Source organism: Stegodyphus dumicola, chromosome 8, assembly GCF_044657685.1.
Source record: "Stegodyphus dumicola isolate Sdum_Otavi_A_Nest chromosome 8, ASM4465768v1".
In the NCBI taxonomy this organism is placed as follows: domain Eukaryota; kingdom Metazoa; phylum Arthropoda; class Arachnida; order Araneae; family Eresidae; genus Stegodyphus; species Stegodyphus dumicola.
The window spans coordinates 178,295,958-178,312,554 of record NC_140775.1 but is presented as its reverse complement, the minus strand read 5'-3'; the positions used below and the strand labels follow the sequence as shown (position 1 = coordinate 178,312,554).

Sequence of the window (16,597 nt, the reverse complement as noted above, 5' to 3'; positions counted from 1 at the left end):
TTGTAGTTTTTCAAAAACTGTAAACCTGCCTTTGGAACTGCTCTGTGTAATACTGCCAAAAATATTTGTGCCTTGATTCTTCATCAAGTGTTATCATCAATCTCTCAAAATTGGCGAGCCGGGAGAAAGCACCATCTGGTGTCAGACGTGTGATTTGCGAGTGAATGCCACTGACCCACCTACAGGAAAAAAAAACATGTCGGGGGAAATAAAGTTGACGGACGTCTTAACAGCTGTAAAAGCTGGACTGGAAGAGATAAAAGCCGGATATGAAGACATGAAGGTTGGACAAGAAACGTTAGTGAGGGAAATAAAAGCCGGCCAAGGAAAGCTCCGAGAGTAACTCCAACAGATGAAAATGGAGTCATAAAGAAGATGGTGAAATGACAGAAGTGGCATTTGAAGAGTCAGGGGATGAAGAAATGAAGGAAGTAGATGGTGAAGTGTCTGAGAAAGATCAAGAAAGTTGTTCCTTAACCTCTTCGTCGTCCGTAACGCGTCTAGCGCATTCAAGTGAAACTTCTGCAGGGAGGCCGTAACGCCCTTCAAGCGTTCTTCTACATTTTAAAACTTTTAAGCGTTTAAAACGTTCTAAAGGTTAACTTGTTTGAGGTTTTATTTTTGTTTGTTCTAATACCTCCTAGAGAGCAGTACTAATCAGGCATTCTATTTCTAATAGAATTCCCCCCTCGGCGTTTATGAATATTCGGGACATTTTACATAATGTACAAGACAGTGAGAGATCTTCAACGTCAACTCAGTAGAAACGAGGAAAAATGAGGTTGTGAATTGGAGAGACAAGAAGTGTATACGTTTGATGAGTACAGTCCATTATAACTCTATGATTGATGTTGAAACAAGGAAAGAACTGTAAAAAAACCAATAATTGTAAAAGATTACAACAACAAAATGGGAGGAGTGCACCGCCTGGATCAGACCTTATCAAATTAATTCTGCTGTTAGAAATAAGCAGAGATATTATTACTTTTCCATTATACTTTTTTTCTTATAATTTTACTTAATATTCATTTACCTTCATCCACTACGAAAGTTATGTATGGAAACTTATGTATGTATGTATGCAAAAATAACATTACACGCTGCGAAAAACAAAGGACTCGCTGGGGAAAAATTTTCGCGGACAGGAGAGGACGGCGAAAGGGTTAACAAACGTCTAATGAGATTAAAGAAAGAGATCGAAAAGATGAAGAAAGGAAAGACGGTAAAGAAGCTTTTGATTCTCAAGTGCGTGAAGTGTAAATGAAAGAAAGTGATAATACGGTTTGTAAACATGAAATAAAAGAAGTGGCTATGAAAGCATCTGAAAAAGGCGAAGAAATAATTCTCAAGTGCCTGAAGTAAAGAAGGAAGAAAGTGAAAATGTGACTGTTAAGTTAAGAGAAACTGATACTGGAGTTACGAAGTCGCCGTCAGTAAGAACTGAACCATCTAAAAATTCGTGTGATACGGAGATGGAAGAAGCTATGTACAGCTTAAGCAGACTGAATCTTCAGTCTGTGATATGCAAAACTGAAATACGTTTAAAATTGCAATGCGGCTGATTTATGCATATAACTTCTAAATAGTGTAAATATTTGTTTCTTTCTTTATCTTATTTGTTTGTTTTATTACCTTTCATTTGTATTGAATTTGGCTTCTGACCAAGGACTGTACTGCCTGGAACATGCAGTCTTTGGGAGGGGGCTGTGGTACGAAATGCCCAGCCGCGGGAAGATGGCTTCCCTGCAAAGCGGGTTTACAGTTGCCAGAAAATGGCAGGGAAAGGCAGGGTTGCCAGATTTGGCGCCAACGAGAACATTCTAGAAAGAAATCTTACCAGTTTGCCCCAGAATGTTCTGGGAGGCAGGCCGAAAAGCTATATAAACACTGCTTGTACGCGGAGTAGCAGTATATCGTCGAAACATCGTGAGTTTTACAATGGATGGTAGCTAGAGTACGTTGAGTTCAGCAGAAGTCTCCGACAGCGATCGGCCGAGTCGGGACCTGTAGTTTAGGGCATTGCCGTGAAGCTGTCTTCACCGTTATACCCTGAAAGCTGTGTTGCTGACTAATTAAGCGTGTTTATCGTAGTTTTTCGACAACTGCTAACCTGTCTTTAGAACTGTTCTGTATAATACTGACGAATACATTGTGTTTTGATACTTCATCAATCAATCCAAATCCACGAACCCGTAGAACGCAACAATATTTAAAGAAATAAAATAGTGAAGAATCTACATGAATGTATGTATTTCCCTTCCATTGTGAAAAAAGGACGGTACGTAGAGCCATCAAATTTTTAATAACGTAATCCTTAACCCGAACATGGGCCCTTGGATGCCTGAATTTTGAATCTCAAATTTGTTTTATTATCTGTTCCAAATTTTCTATAACTTTAACGAATTTCTGATTGACAAACTTAACGATTTTAATGCAAGCAATGGCAACACTGCACAGAAAAACATTTTTATCCTCAGCGCACGAGAATGACAGCCTCAGCGCACGAGGCAGCGCGCCAGACTGTCTGTTTAAAATTCTAAATATAGGCTGCTTTTAAATATTTTTTTATATGGCTGTCGGATTGAATTTTAAGTAGTATAAGTGCGAAGAACATTATATTAATAAGTAATGGTAACACATAAAAGGTTAATAAACACTTTGGGCGTAATTTAAAATCTCAAAGCTTTCGGATTTTTTATTTAAAAAAATTTATTTATCCTCTTGTTTTTCATTAGCTTCTCTTAATTCGTGATAGGTGTCATATGCCTCACTGTCGTCAGAAAAATCTGGTCAGCCTATTTATGAATCTTATTATTATTTTTTTTTTGTCATAAACCTTGAAAGTTGAAAACCGTGATGCAGGAATAAGTACTTTTTAAACCAGAGGTCTTCAAACTGTGATCTGGGTTCTGCCAGTCAAAAAATTTGAAAAGAAAATTACAAAACTCTCACACTACATAGTTGACTAGTGTTTACTACCTAAAAATACAAAATTACCGTTTAGTTATCTTTGAAAATTAAAACAGGAGCTTCGTGTGTTCGCTTCCAACGTCAGGAGCGACGTCAGCAATGAAGTATATATGTAGGAGAACAGCTCCGGTTTTTCGATGGTCAGCCAATGTGTATTCAAAATAGATTCACGCTCGCAGCGGAATTTGTATTGTAGAAACATTAGGTTATTTCGGAAGCAGGAGTCATGAAAAATGAGCAACGCCTTCGCCGAGAATCGAACCACGGACCTCTGGAATATGCACCCAGCGTGCAGACCACTACACTACGAAGGCATGCTAAGAAGGCGGGATAAATACTTTATAGCATGATTGCTTGTATGATCTAAAGGCAAGCTTCTGCTGTGTACAATACAATATAGAACAAATTAAATGCAGAATATGAAATGCGACTTCAGATAACATCAATAGAGCTAGAAATCATCAGTTTCCGTAAAAAAGGCAAGTGCATCCCTGTCAGTAAATACAATGCAAAGTTATGTGACACCTAGAATACGAGTTAATGCTATTTCTTTTTTTTTTTTTTTTTTACCTTTGAGAACATACAGACTGCCCGTGCACCACATATGTACAACACGGGGCTTACAGAAGTAAGTTAACTAGAACATTAAAGGTTACATGTATAAATAAACATTAAAAATTACATGCATAAATAAAGCGAACAAAAGCAGAGAACAGCAGTCTGGACTTCACGAAAACAGATAAGTTTACTGGCCAAGTCACTCCGAACATTTTCAAATCGTTCTGTAAGCATAATCTAGGGCCATCAAATGTAGGGCACGAGAAAATCAAATGTTCCACATCCTGAGGAACTCTTTCTGAACATTCACATAAATTGTTTGATCGTAGATTAAAACGAAACAGATAACTTGCAAATTTACCGTGACCAGATAAAAACTGAGACACTTTAAAATTTAACGAGAGGAAAGACTCGGAATTCAGTCTATGGTAAATAGAAGGAAGGAACTTTTTGGTGACTTCATTACAAGATGAAATGTATTCCTCGTTCCACATAGCTAAAAGCTTTTTATAATGAAAGGACTTCCAATAACTCTTTGGAATGCTAATGTTGATATCAATGGGTAAATTTAAGGCATCTTTAGCTAAGAAATCAGCTCTTTCATTTCTGTAGAAACCATGATGAGCGCGCACATAAGCAAAGCAGATATCAATACTCTAATTCTAAGTGAACTAACAGTTATTAGGGTTTCGATAACTAATTTATCACAGCTGGTAATACTGTTCAAAAGTTGAAGAGAAGAGTTAATGCTATTAATGAGTAAATTACATTAAATTTATATTAATATTTTTTAACTAATAGATACAATACTTAATCTAGATGTCTTTACGCAAAGTACCTATAATATATTGATCTACTTTATATACCATTGAATAAATATTTTGTTAAGCGTGGGGTAGGATTCCCCGGAAAAACCCTTTTAGTCCTAAGGGTTCTCTGAGTCGATCCAATGCGGAAGTAAGAGGAGCTGTGATTTTTTTCCACGACGTTTGTTTAGCTAGACGACTTTAAGATCATCATTCAAGTCTTTCCGTTTTAAGTTACAGTTACACAGTCGTAGAAGCTAGGAAGAAGGGAGAGAAGAAAATAAAAAGGAAATTCTTCGCTGTTTTTTCGCGTTTATTGCAGAAGTCAGAAATAATCCTAGAAATATAGATATAAAATGGTCAGAATTTTCCAACGCCAACGCAGGAAAATTTGAAAGATAATGTTGATAAATGAAAGAAATAGGAAGCTAGTCAAAGCTTAATTCGTTATTTGAAACAATTAATTTGTTACGTTTTTCAAATTTCTTACAAGGTATTGTAAAACAGACTCCACATTTAAAATTTTGTCTTCTGTGAAGATGGCTGGCTAAAAGAATATTTCTATCGGTCAACATGAATACCGGTTTTATGTATTAGAACTCAAATTATTGCCAAATTTGTAAGTAGCACCAATGAATGCTTCGCTATATTCATTATCGAAATATATACGTACCGTTACAACTGTTGCCGATAGTCGGTGATCACTTGTTAAATGTTACATATTTTAAATGAAACTTGATTATTCTGATTAAGGAGAAATTCTCGATTTTCTTTTCGTTCAATTTCAGTTTATATGCGGAGATTTATATACCTTGGTATTTCCTATATTTCAATATACAGCATTTAAATCACAGCAATAATATTTTATCACAGTGGCGCCCAACCGTTTTCCTCTCGCCAGCACATTTTGGCTTATTGCGAGCCCATTTTGGCTTTTCGCGAGCGCATTTCCAAAACACCAACATTTTTGTTAAACATATTTCCAATCTTATGTGATACATCTGAAATATTAATTTCGGCAAATGGTTTTGAGATGAATAATAATATTGGTTGAACTTTATGGAAATCAGAGAAGCTGAGCTCAAAATTATTTTTCAGTGCATTTTAGGTTTTCCGAGTATTTCTACTTTTCAGTTGCCTTTTGGTTATTAATATGGCTTGATAAATTCTGAAAATGGGTGAAAGTTTTTTCTTTCATCTGATTTACCCACAAATTTAACTTTATCTGAAAAGCAATTACAGTCTTAGTCAATTGAAAAAGGGTTTTTCCTTGTCCCTGGAGATCTTCGTTCAGTTTGTTCAGTTTAGCTGTTATATCCGTGACAAAATACAGATCGGATAACCAATTATTATCGTCCAATTCTTTATAACTTTCGTTTCCGGATTCCAACAACTGCTTTACTGTTGAAAGAAGTTTTACAAACTGTTGAAGTACTTTTCCCCCGTTGAGCCATCTAACATCGGAATGAAACAATAAGATTCCTTATTCGCTATAAAGTTCATCAGTTAGCAATCAATTGTTTTATAACGTCTTACAAGATATCTCTTATGACTATAAATGCTTACTATATTTTAACAATTAAGAAATATAAAAGAATGGTTATTTTTTAAATATTTTTTATTCATAGTACCTAATAGGGCTGGAGAGTACAAGGTTAGGCACCGCTGTTTTATCATATAATTATCTTTCCTCAACATATTTTCTTCGGAAGACAGGATTTCTTTTAAGTCTTAACATTCTGTTCTATTCAAGTACAAGCCCCTCCCGCCCCAATTGGCTGTGTGGTTAAAACCACTGAATACTTCTCTGTCGACCCAGGTTGAAACATAGGCGAATGGACCGGCTGGATGGTTGTTTTTTGTGGCTTTGGTTTTTCTTAAATGGCTCGTAACGTGAATGTGAGCCAGTTTCTCTTATAATGTCCTCAGCGAAGACTTTTCTACCTTTAAACAAGTAGCCATTCTGTGTTTTGCCAAACTAAAGTATCTTAACCTAGCTATCGAAGTAAGAAATAAAGCTGGAATACAAATCCAGAAATTCCTTTCTGAACTAGTCCTTTTGTGCATCTCGCGAATCTGAGGAACGCGTACACAGAAAGCAAAATTATTCGGTTATTAACATATTTCCGATTTTATAAAACTTCTTAGTAACCATATGAACCATGAGTAAGGAAATTCTTGTCACTCGCGTTTATAAAAATCCGTGACCGTTAACATAATTCAAGGACACTTTCCTGCGCAAATCTCTAAGCGAGGTATTGAATTGAAATGCAGGATTCTCTCCTAAACTCTGAAATTTTGGTCATTTTAATGTAATCGAAAGGACATAAAAATGTATATGTTACAGTGAAAGACCGAAAATGGAGAATGTCGGCTTTCACCGGAGAATGTCAACATTCACCAAATACGTCGGTGAAAGATCGAATAATTCTTTACATTCTTGTAGATTCGGACCCTCACCGGTTTATGTCGACAATCACAGATATGCTCTGGTGTAGGTCGAAAAGAGAGGAGTATATGTACACGCTGCCATTCCAGAAGGAAGTGTTACACAAATAAATGCAGTTGTAAAAGCAAGGGCCTCTTGTGCAATTCAAAGTGTCATAATAGTTTAAGTTGTTGCAATAAATAAGATTTGAATCACATAATTTGTTTAGTTTATAACTTCTATCCTTTCTCATTTTGAATGTACTGTGTGTTTTAAGTTCTTATATTCTTAAGTTCTTATTCTGAGTTTCAAGTGCGTTTTTTCGCGAATGAATTACGGAGAAAGAAATATAATATTCTTATATGTTCAACATTCACCATTAGTACATGGTGAATGTCGACATTGACCGGTGTAAGTCAGAAATAAGAGTATTTGGAAAATATTTCGGACATACACCAAGCGATTATGTGAATGTTGACATTCACCGGTGAAAGTCGACATTCTTCAGATTTCGGTGTTTCACCGTAACATATACATTTTATTTCCTAATTTGGATGCAAATTTTCTGCGGTTACTTAGATAGTATATATAAAAAGTGGAATGTGCTTAAAGAATTCGTTCACATATAGTCTGGACCTGACAACAGACAAGTGTATCCTTCTTTTGTCTTCGGGTCAAAGTTTTCATTCATATGTCTCAAGATTTTCATTCCTCATTTTCCATTTTGAAATAAAGCAAAATTTACATTTCTACGGAATTATCGGGTTCCCCCTGCGTGCCGTCGTAGCCTAAATAGTTAAACAAGTCAATACACCAATTAAAAGAATCAAATTCTGCGAAGGGTTCATTTTATTTTTTATACTGCCTGCAGCGGAACTGCCTATTAATCACTACAATGGCGCACGAAATTAAATGCACTGAACGATAACTTGCGACTTTCTGCATTTATTGAAACTGTTTTCGTTCTTTTTCTAAGTTGCTTTTAAAACTGGGGAGAATGTATAGAATTACAGCATTTCTCTTTGCACATTCTTGAATGGAAGTGTTAGCACATACACCTAGCAGCTGGAAGATCGTAACATGAATCTCTGCAACAGCAAAGGTAATTTTTCATGTTTCTTAATCTAAAAAAATCTAACAACCTCTTTAGATTATAATTTGAAAAATGATAGAAATTCGAAATAACATAAACGAACTTTCCATATTGCCATCAAAATGTTAATAATAACTATTTGATTAGTTTGTTAATTTTTAAATTCTCCAAATGGTGTATTTCAAAAACGTTGCCCGAACTAAACATCTCTCGAATGACAGACATTGGTCTATGGTTTCTGTTTAAGAAAGGAATCAAGCAATAGGCTTTAAATTTTGGTCATGTGACACTTTTACGTAAAATAACGTATCATAACGTCTCTCAGATCCAAGGCACGACAGGAAAGAGGATACAAATATTTCGTTTTATTTTAAATATACACTAATATATGAATAAGTAAAATGAATATACTTAGTAGGATTTAAAAGTGTTTAATTTAGCAAATCACGCACGTTTTGAACAAAAGAATCAAAATTACAAAATTGTTTAAATAAACAAAAAATATAATGACGTAAAATTACAAAAATTGATTGAAATTAAAGGGGAAAAATGCAAGCATATCTAAGAAAAGTCAAAACCTTAATTGCTTTATAATTGACTGCAGTACATAGTAAAATCTATGTTGCTATATAGCAGTGCTGGTTCTTTAACCGCGGGTTGTTGTTTTAGATATGGTTCATTAAATAATCAATAATCTAATAAATGAATTGCTCATGATCAATGGGTTGGCCAGCCTGTTACGTAATTATAAGCTAATTATAAAGTATTATAAAATTATAAGGTATTTCTCCCACCTTCTGAGCATGCCTTCCTAGTGTAGTGGTCAGCACGGTGGGCGCGTATTCCAGAGGTTGGTTCGATTCTCGGCGAGAGCGTTGCTCATTTTTCACTTCTCCTGCTTCCAGAAAATACCTAATGTCGCTGTAAAATTGTCAGGGCTTAATAATTTTTAAATACTTACACCTCACCTGTCAAGCGATGTTGCAAATGGTATCCAAATGAGGAAAAATATTTGTCTATTTCAGGCGAAGAATTCTCAGCAGTTACACATGCACCAGTAAAAAACGGATCTGCTGTCCATATCTTATGTAGCGAAAACCGCGACTAGAAATATTATGTCACGCGGACTTTCAGAGTGCAAATCTCGTCCTTGAGCGTCAATCTCCATCTTTCTACTCATTCTGTTAGACGTCAACTAAAGCTCATTCGCTGCTCTAAAAATAAGTTGTAATCACGTGAAAAGAAAATAATAAACTGCAGCATATCAAACGCTATTTCGTTTTTTTCTTATCAGCAAGTTCTTGATATTCTTTATCCGGTGAAAGTTTCGCTAGCACTACATTTATACAAATCGAAATTTTCGAAAAACTGAATGTTTCGTATAGAAGATACTGTTCAAAAACTGCTATTTTCTTTATAACTATTTAATACTGAGTATTCTATATGTCGAATGTTTTAAAATGTCGCTGAAGTTTGGATTTTAATAATTCTTTCCTAGCAAACAGGAGTAGGTTACAATGCCTCGAACAACAATGGAAACCATCTAGAACATAGTTTGTTAGGTTACAGCCGAAAACATCGCGGCAAAAACATCGCAGACAAAAACGTCGCGGAGAAAACAACGCAAGGCGAGAACATCGTCGCCGAAAATAAAGCGGTTCAAAAACTTCGCAATTTAAAAACATCGTCGTCGAAAATATCATGGTAAAAAATAAAGTATCTACAAATCATCGCATGACGATAACATCGCAGACATGCTTTTTTCAGACATGCTTTAATAACTGTAAATGGATATTCCCATAATGATTCGTGAGCGCAAGATGGAAAGAAGGATAATTTTTACTTTCATATTTTTTATTAATTAATACATTTTTGCTGAGAAAATAAAAAGGAAACTTAAGCATAGAAAATTAATGCAACTTATAGCACTTAATAGAATTTTAAACCGACATAGTTAACTAACAAAGGCCATTAATAAATCATTTTTATAAAGTTTTTACTGGTAATTTTTCATGAAAAGTATAATCTATAAGTTGCATTTAATTTTCTATGCTTAAGTTTCCTTCTTACCTTTTGAGCAAAAATTTATTAGTTAATAAAAAAATGTGAAAGTAAAAATTATGCTTCTTTAAACCTTTTGCTCACAAATCATTATGGGAATATCCATTTATAATTATTAAAACCTGAAAAAAAGCATGTCTGCGATGTTATCGTCATGCGATGATTTATAGATACTTTATTTTTTATCACGATATTTTCGGCGACGATGTTTTTAAATTGCGAAGTTTTTGAACCGCTTTATTTTCGACAACGATGTTTTATATCACGATGTTTTAAAACTGCGATGTTTTCTCTTTGCGATGTTTTCTCCCACGATGTTTTGTAGCACGACGTTTTCGCCTTGCGTTGTTTTCTCCGCGACGTTTTCGTCCGCGATGTTTTTGCCGCGATGTTATCGGCGGACACCATTTGTTAACAGGGGGCCATTGGACGGGATAGCTGTAAAACTTGTCAAGGCTTGTCTTTGGCCAAACGAATTGATCTAGAGCTCAATTCGATAATATTCTATAATAATTCTATAATATTTTTATAATATTTGGAAACACCCTACGTTTGAAAGCCTAGTTATGAAGGACTAACTGTAACGATAAATCATTCGAAAGGAAAGATGCAAATCGGAAACAGCGATGTGAAATCTGAGGATGGTTAAAACACAGGGTGTCTGAATCAAATGTACCTAATTTGGAGAGGTCGCCCCTACTTAACAGAGATTTTAAAAGCAGAAGAAACTGTAAAATTAGATACCAATACTCACAAAGTTTAGCCCTGAGAATGTCCAGCTGGTAATCCAGTTCCAGCCATGTCCAGTGTAGGACTTCCGGAGTCATAGCAGCAATAGCCGCGGTTATGAAAGCACGAAGGTCTTCAATATATCGGGTGTTCTCTAAGTAGACTTTATCTTTCACTTAGCCCCAAAAGAAGAAATCGAGAGGAGTCATGTCCAGAGATCTTGGTGGCCAGCCAGTTGGGCTGCCGCGTCCTATCTATCGGTTATACAAATACTGCACGCTACGGCCCATCATTTTGGCTGCAGTTTCTGACTAATATGCATTTTATATGCATGCATACTCAGTTTCCGATGCAGCACATCATGAATAGTTGATCGTGGCATAGATAATTCAGAAGCTGCTGCTTGATTGACTGACGAGGGCACCGAACGAAAGCTTGTCGAACCTCTTCCAAACTTGAATCAAAATGTAAACACCGGTCACTTCCGGATCTTTTCCCGTTTCGAGAAACATTTTGTGCCACTTTTTTATGCTCTTAGCCTGGAGTGGATTTCTTTTATAAACTATTTAAAACATTCTTTGCATTTTTACTACGGATTTGTGTTTTACATACCAGAGAACAATTTGTGTCTTCTCTTGAGGAGATGCCATTTTGCCGTTTGTCGGCTCAGCAGGTGCTTCAGACGCGACAAAAAAATATTGTCAGCAAACTCTACGAATTCAGCTCTCACATGTGGCCAATATTGCCCTCGTAGCCCTAAAACTTTGTTTTTAATCGAATATTTAAAATAGATGCATTTGATTAGGACATCCTGCATATCAAAGAAATAGAAAATGAAACAATCATTTTCCTAACAAACGTTGAAATATCAGCTACCTTCACATCCATTTTAGTTTCTTTTCAGTAAATTATTCTTTTATGTATGAATTAGGCCTTTTCAGCTAGGATGACAATGGTATTTCCTTAGTAAAATTGCATTTTTAAGTTCTGGCAATTATTCACAAGTTCTTTGCCATAACACTTACCAATTTAGACCTTACTTTATTCTAACCAATTATTTTTGGCTAAAGAAACTTTCCTTTCCCTTCTGATTTCAATATCCTGCCAGAATGTAAATTTAATGACGTATGTGCAAATCTAATAGTGGGTTGGAAATAGTACTTAAGCAGCAGTGTTAAGGGTTCACGGTAGGAGAGTTAGTTTCGAATTCACGCCGCGTGTATGAAGTAGCTCGTTAAAAGAACAGTTGCTGCTAGCCTCTGTCTTTAAATGATATTGATAGTTTAAGCTCGGCTTTGCTGTGTGCAACCGAATTCCCCCCGGGCGTCGACGTAGGTAATTCTGCGAAGCTACTGGCTACGATCTGTATTTCGGCAGTCTCGGCCACGGGGGTATAAAATTTATGAACTTGGTGGTTCTGAAGGGCCCCGGGAAAGGTCACTCATTGGCCGGCCTTAAGGGTCTGGCATGTCCTGAGCGGTTGGATCCGTAGCCCGGGGGGTTCCTCCCCGGTTTGCTGGGTAACGGCCCTCTGCGACGGGCTCGCCCATGCGACTGGCTGGAGCAATTGACGACCAGTGCTGCCGGATGTCATCCAGGTGGTGCTCTGCTCCCCTGGAAGGCCCATAGTGGAGCCTCCACGAAGTGCCCAAAGGGGTAATGGACCTGTAGTGTGATTGAATTCACGGAGCAGGGAATGACCAAATCTTGTCGCGTGCAGCCGATTTAGCGGTTGAGATAAAGAAGAAGCCAGTCGTGTAGTCACTCTTTACCTTATTATGACTATACATACTATTTTCTGTTGAAGTTACTTAGCGACAAGTAGTGGTTAAATTGTGAGCACCGAGTGAGTGTGTTTTTACTTCCTTGTACGAAGTAAAAAGGAAGTATTGTAATCCCGAAAAGTTTCAGACCTCATAATTTAATTAAATATCCACTTTCATCGCTATTGAATGCAATTTAACGATGTTTTTGCGTGACATCTGTACGTAAGGACAGGATAAAGAACTCTTTCCCCCCAAAAAAAATTCTAAAACTAATTTAAAATGAATTCTGAAAAGAATTTAGTGTGGCTTCTATGCATACGTACGTACGTATATATTTAGCATAACTCAAAAACGAGTAGCCTCAGAACGTTGGAATTTTGTATATAGGACTGCTATAACATGTAGATGTGCACCTCGTATTTTGGATGCAATCGGCCCCACCAAAAGTATATATATAAATATATACTTTAATAATAACTGGTATACCTTTTAGATAGCATTTTATATCTTGTAACAAAGAAGAGTTGTAAAATGCGTAATCGATAACTTCCAAAAATATATATTCACTCTATTACTTGGCTCAGTGATCTCAATTTCTTTATTCTTATATGTTTGTAAATTGAGCATTTTTTGCTTAAAAATGATTGAATTATGTTGCCTTATCTTCCGGTTAAGGTTTTAATGCCTTTAGTAAATTTGTATGCAATAATTTTAGAATTGTATTGGCGCGTATTCGAGAGGCCTGTGGTTCGAGTCCCGGCGAAGTCGTTGCTCATTTTTCATCTTGTCTGCTTCAAAAATACATGATGTCTCTACAACTCTTCAAGCTAGCTGTTAAAATTCCAAATAAAACTTTAAGATAAAAACTAAGGTGAAGAATTTTAACTTCCAATTATAAACACGTTGGTTTAAATTGCGTTTCCACTAATTTACTATTAGTAGATCGGAAACAAGATCTAAGGTGAAAAAAATTGGCAGAGATAAATATTGATCAATTAATTAACAACAATAATCAATTAATTAACAACTGCATAAATGTAAGCAATTAGCAATATCAATAAATGTAGCAATATCAATTAATTAACAACTGCATAAATGTAGATTCTGACCTAGCTAGCTCAATAAGTAATGAGCAATTACTGAATAAATAGTTTTGTGAATCATTAGGTTACGTTGATACAGGAACGTGAAAAATTTGCAATGCCTGCACCAGGATTCGCACTCTGGACCTTCCGAGTGTGCGTCAAGCGTGCTCCCAGTTATACTACAAAGGCATGGAGAAAGGAGGAAGAAAATGCCTTTCATACACCTCCCTTTAAAGTGGGAATGGGGACTAGCGGACACATTCACCAAATCCTGGTGGTGACGAGCTGGTATACCACATTGTAGTTCGGGTGCCACTTGTAGAGCCATTTAGAACTCTTTCGATGGCAGAAAGCTGAAGAAATCTGCAGTGCTTTCGCCGGGGTTCGAACTCCGGAAGTCCCGAATATGCGTCGAGCGTACTTTCAGTTACACCATGAAGGCATGAAGAAAGAAGGAATTAGATATCTTTTATAGTCTTCTGAAAGACTTTATGATTCTTAATTTATGAGTTGCTAGTCTGCAGTAAGTGAATAATAATCTTTCAATACTGCGATATTTTGTTTCCATGAAGTAAAAAATCACACAGTATATTATTGCCACTCTAAGTTGAACCATAACTAGAGATATAAATAGGTCATTGAGTAAGACATATTTTTTTTCTGTACCTTTTAGATAGTATTTTATATCTTGTAACAAAGAAGAGTTGTAAAATGCGTAATCGATAACTTCCAAATCGCATGCTGAGATATAATTGTTAAATAGCTTCAGAGTTCAGATTTTAAATGATCGATTAGGTGATATATCAGTACATTTGACATATCAGTTTAATAATATTCTCATTGTCTCAAATCTTCAAATATCTAGTTGTCAAAATAGATTTTATCTTATAATTAATACCAGATGGGATAAGGGAGTTAGATAAGTGGTTAAACTTACATAAAGAAGATTATGGATCAATAACATAATCCGGATACTTTATCATGAATGATGATTTCAAGAGCGGAAACATCACTACAATTGGAAATTCAATGAATAAAATTACATTTAAAGCAATTTTTACAATTCTTTATAATAATTATTTATTGCTAACGAAAAAAACTTACAAAAAAGAAAAGAGAAACTGAAAGCTTTCAAATTTTATATTACGCGCAAAAGGGTGTTTTTTTTAACGTATTATGTGTTAAATTCATTTATTAAATATAATGTTCTTCTTGCTTGAACCACATGCAATTCAATTCAACAGCAATATCAGAAAATATTTAAAAACAGCATATCTTTAGAATTTCCAATACACAGTCTCACGCGCTGCAGACAAAAACGTTTCTTCCGTAGAGTGTCGCCATTGCTCGCTTTGAAATCGTTGCGTTTGTTTAATCAACAATTCGTTAAAGTTTTACAAAATTTGAAATAGATAATAAAACAAATTCGAAATTAGTGCTTTAAAGTGCCCATGCTCTGTTGGAAGACTACGCTTTTGAAAATTTTATAGCTCTACATATCGTTGTTTTTTCAAAATGCGAGAAACATTTATGCATATCCTTCATTATTTAGTTTCTTTAAATATAATACATGGCGATAATATTTGGTGGCAACAGTTTGAAAAGTGAACCAACCAACGCAGAAAGTGAAACGACGCAAAATGCCGTTTTGAAACTAATAGCCCTTTGGGTGTAACGCCCCTTTGGGCTAATAAATATTACGTGCATTAAAAGTGTTTAGTATCAACTCTTAGTATAAGACTCTCAAGTAATTAGTATAAGAGTAATACTATAATGTTTAGTATCAAATCTTACTATAAGACTCTTAAATAATAAATAATAATATAATAAGTAAAGTAACTCTTAGTGTAAAAACTCATGATACTTGGACGTTTGTTGCTCCAATTTTAGCTAGATTTCAATGTGATTAAAGTATAGATCCTGTCACAGAGCTTCAGTCAAAGACCATAAGGATTGATGCGTCCGTCTAACATGATCCCTGTCTATACCTGCTATACTCCCTTTTTTGTACGATGAAGGCTAAGTAGCGGGTTATCTGTTTCGCCTCAAATTCAGTGGCGTAAATTAGGGTATGCAAGGAATGCAGTCGCATAGGGGCCCAAAGGCTTAGGGGGCCCATGAATGTCCTGTTGAACTACATTTACATAACTTAAAACACGTCCAAAAATCATGTATTCGAGTAGTTTAGTGTACCAAAAAGTTTTCTTAAAAAAAAAAAGGGGAGGGGAACATTACCATACATATTTTCTACAAAAATTGTACGTTCAAATAGTTTTCTTTATGAAATTTATGATAAATATGTTTTATATTTAACAAATGTATCATTTACATTATAAAAGTTCTTATTTACAACATACATATTAGTGCATAAGTCATGTTCGTAAGCTCAGTAGATCACAGAGCGCAGATACTAGTGTAACTTCTTTTTTTATACGTTTACTTATCATGTTGTCTGTCAGTTTATAACATAACCAGTTATTTACTAGCTTGCTAAATTAAGCCAAAGAAATTTGGATTGGCACAGATTTTATATAGAAACTCGAAATATACTTGCATGTAAAACCTAATGGGTTTTATTTAAAAGTCTCCGCAAATCTAGACTTTCTTCCCCTCTTTTGTTAAGCACAGTAAATTTTCTTGGGGGGGGGGCAGGAACATTTTTTGCACTGGGGCCCAAGAGTTCTAGCTACGCCACTGCTAAAATTAACGTATGTCGGAAATCAGTGGGTTAAGCTTAAACGGGATTCATTTGTGTATAGAATGGTTACTACTGATGCTTGATCCAAAGTCAATGTATTCTGTAACAAATGGCCACCTTTTATGTGCATCAGGGAGTAGGATGAAAATAGAAGATCTTAAAAACATACGCTTATCATGTAACCTTCTGAAAATAGTAATCCCTGAAATTCGATTTGCTGAAATCCCTGAAACTCGATTGTGTTACCTAATACTTATTCTTTCCCAGGGTCTACCTTTAAGGATACTAGGGGGTTATTTTTCATTTTCTAAAATGTAAGACAGAAAATTCAAAAATTTACTCGTATGAAATGCTTGCATTCTATGGAAAACTAATAAAAATATTTCTACCCGATACTGTTTAA

The 16,597-nt window shown here is 35.5% G+C and overlaps 1 protein-coding gene across 4 annotated transcripts in view; it reads right to left on the bottom strand.

Annotated features, from left to right (window-relative positions):
• LOC118179726 (cytochrome P450 2B11-like) overlaps positions 1-9,045 on the bottom strand; it is a 38,590-nt gene extending 29,545 nt beyond the window's left edge. The window contains exon 1 of one of the 4 annotated variants that reach the window (XM_035348890.2): positions 8,817-9,045. The gene's annotated coding sequence lies outside the window, so the exon portion shown is untranslated. The remainder of the gene's footprint in view (positions 1-8,816) is intronic. The other 3 variants (XM_035348891.2, XM_085822797.1, XM_085822798.1) reach the window with 3 other exon arrangements.
• Between the last annotated feature and the right edge of the window lie 7,552 nt (positions 9,046-16,597).